Genomic DNA, 2,665 nt, shown 5'->3' with positions numbered 1-2,665 from the left:
TTTTTTTTGCGGGAAACTTGAAAGCAAATTTGACAGCAAGACACAGGCCAAAAGACAGTAAAAGAAATGTAATATGCCTGCCGTGGATTTTTCTTCTTCTTATATACTCCCTCCCTCCGTTATTTTTTTTACTTTGTATGCTAGGTTTGTCCTGGGTCAAACTTTCGAAAGCTTGGCCAAATTTATAGAAGGAATACGAATATTTACGATATCAAATTTAATACCATTATATCCATTGTGGAATATATTTCCATATTGCATTCATTTGATATTGTGAGAAAGGCTTGGGGTCTTAGGCCGTCTCCAACTGGACTAATTCGGCCCCTCATTTGTCCACGGACATGCCTAGACAGTGTCCGGGCTGTCCGCATTGAATCTCATTTGTCCTTGCACGCCAATCATGTTTCTTAATTTATTTGGTCACATGCATATGATTGATATGCATGAAGAGAGAGAAGAAAGAATAAAGCAAGAGATAAAGTGGTATGGGGTGGACTGCATGAACACCCTCATATTCTCTCACATAAGGGATGTGTGTGAGGGTTTGCGGATAGTGTAGACATATGGGGACAATTAGAGGGTCCTCTCTCATGTCCAGATTGTCATCTTAGACGATGTTTGGGGGGGGGGGTCGAAGATGCTCTACTAGTTAACACCACAAGTTGGTGGCCTAACCAGCCTGGGTTTGAGCTTGACCACCTCACATTAAAACTTGAGCATAACTCCTCCTACGCTCACCTGTTGATGTTATTAAGTTTGGTCAAATTTTACTAAAATTTACTTATGACAAACCTAATATACCAAATAAAAAGAAATGAAGGGAATACAAGGGACGAAGAGAAGGAATGTTTACAATGATTTCTTTATCCCATGAGTAGCAAACTTGTGCGTTGATGTGATTTGGTCGAAAAGCCATACCCACTGAACCTCGCCACATGGGCTACGACATATGATTTGCTATGGTACTAGAAGGGAATGCACGCTTTGTCGCGCCGTTGCTCCCTGTCGCTTTTTCTAATAGAAACTCAACACAAGATAACACTAATGTTTTTTCTTAAGACCCCGTTGGAGGGAAAGTGAAAATGTTGGGAAACATAGTAGAAAACAAAAACAAACCCTATGAATCAACTCCTAAGATCACTATGAAGATGCACATGAGATTGGATCAGATCATTACTAACTAGAGTGCGGCGGAAGTAGAGTTGGTGTGGATTGTTGGTCCACGACTAGGTTATATTCCTCTTAGCCATGAGAATTTATCCCTCGAACTGATCTATAGATCGAGCACCGAAAGTACAGTGCATCTGTCGGTATCCACACATACGGAAGTAGTGGTTCAACAGAGCTTAACCGTCTCGAATGAAAGATCCACCGAGAAAACTAGAGAGATGAGAATGGGTCGCAGAGGCAATGAGGGAAGGGGAATTCGTGGCTTGTGTGTTTTGGTGTGCCCCTACCACCTATATATAGGTGGAGGCCCAAGAGGTTTGCCGACCTAGGGAGGAGGAGTTCTCCCTGGACTGGCCACTCCAGTAGTCCCCATCTAGGAGGATCCCTCCCCAAGCAGCCTTGGTCCATATGAACTCTTTGGTCCAACCGCTTTGGGCCCTTGGTGGCACCTGAAGGAAATATGCCCTAGAGGCAATAATAAAGTTGTTATTTATATTTCCTTATATCACGATAAATGTTTATTATTAATGCTAGAATTGTATTAACCGGAAACTTAGTACATATGTGAATACATAGACTAACATAGTGTCCCTAGTATGCCTCTACTTGACTAGCTCGTTAATCAAAGATGGTTAAGTTTCCTAGCCATGGACATGTGTTGTCATTTAATGAATGGGATCACATCATTAGAGAATGATGTGATGGACAAGACCCATCCGTTAGCTTAGCACTATGATCGTTTAGTTTATTGCTATTGCTTTCTTCATGACTTATACATGTTCCTATGACTATGAGATTATGCAACTCCCGAATACCGGAGGAACACTTAGTGTGCTATCAAACGTCACAACGTAACTAGGCGATTATAAAGATGCTCTACAGGTGTCTCCGATGGTGTTTGTTGAGTTGGCATAGATGAAGATTAGGATTTGTCACTCTGTGTATCGGAGAGGTATCTCTGGGCCCTCTCGGTAATGCACATCGTTATGAGCCTTGCAAGAAATGTGACTAATGAGTTAGTCACGGAATGATGCATTATGGAACGAGTAAAGAGAGTTGCCAGTAATGAGATTGAACTAGGTATGATGATACCGACAATCGAATCTCGGGCAAGTAACATACCGATGACAAAGGGAACAACGTATGTTGTTATGCGGTTTGAGCGATAAAGATCTTCGTAGAATATGTAGGAGCCAATATGAGCATCCAGTTTCCTCTATTGGTTATTGACCGGAGATGTGTCTCGTTCATGTCTACATAGTTCTCGAACCTGTAGGGTTCGCATGCTTAACGTTCGATGACGATTTGTATTATGAGTTATGTCATTTGATGTACCGAAGTTTGTTCGGAGTCCCGGATGAGATCACGGACACGACGAGGAGTCTTGAAATGGCCGAGACATAAAGATCGATATATTGGAAGGTTATATTCGAACACCGGAATGGTTCCGAAGTCTTTCAGGTATTTTCTGGAGTACCGAGAGGTTACCGGACCC

The sequence above is a fragment of the Triticum aestivum genome, chromosome 7A (genome assembly GCF_018294505.1).
Source record: "Triticum aestivum cultivar Chinese Spring chromosome 7A, IWGSC CS RefSeq v2.1, whole genome shotgun sequence".
Lineage (NCBI taxonomy): Eukaryota > Viridiplantae > Streptophyta > Magnoliopsida > Poales > Poaceae > Triticum > Triticum aestivum.
This window is presented reverse-complemented; position numbering follows the sequence as displayed.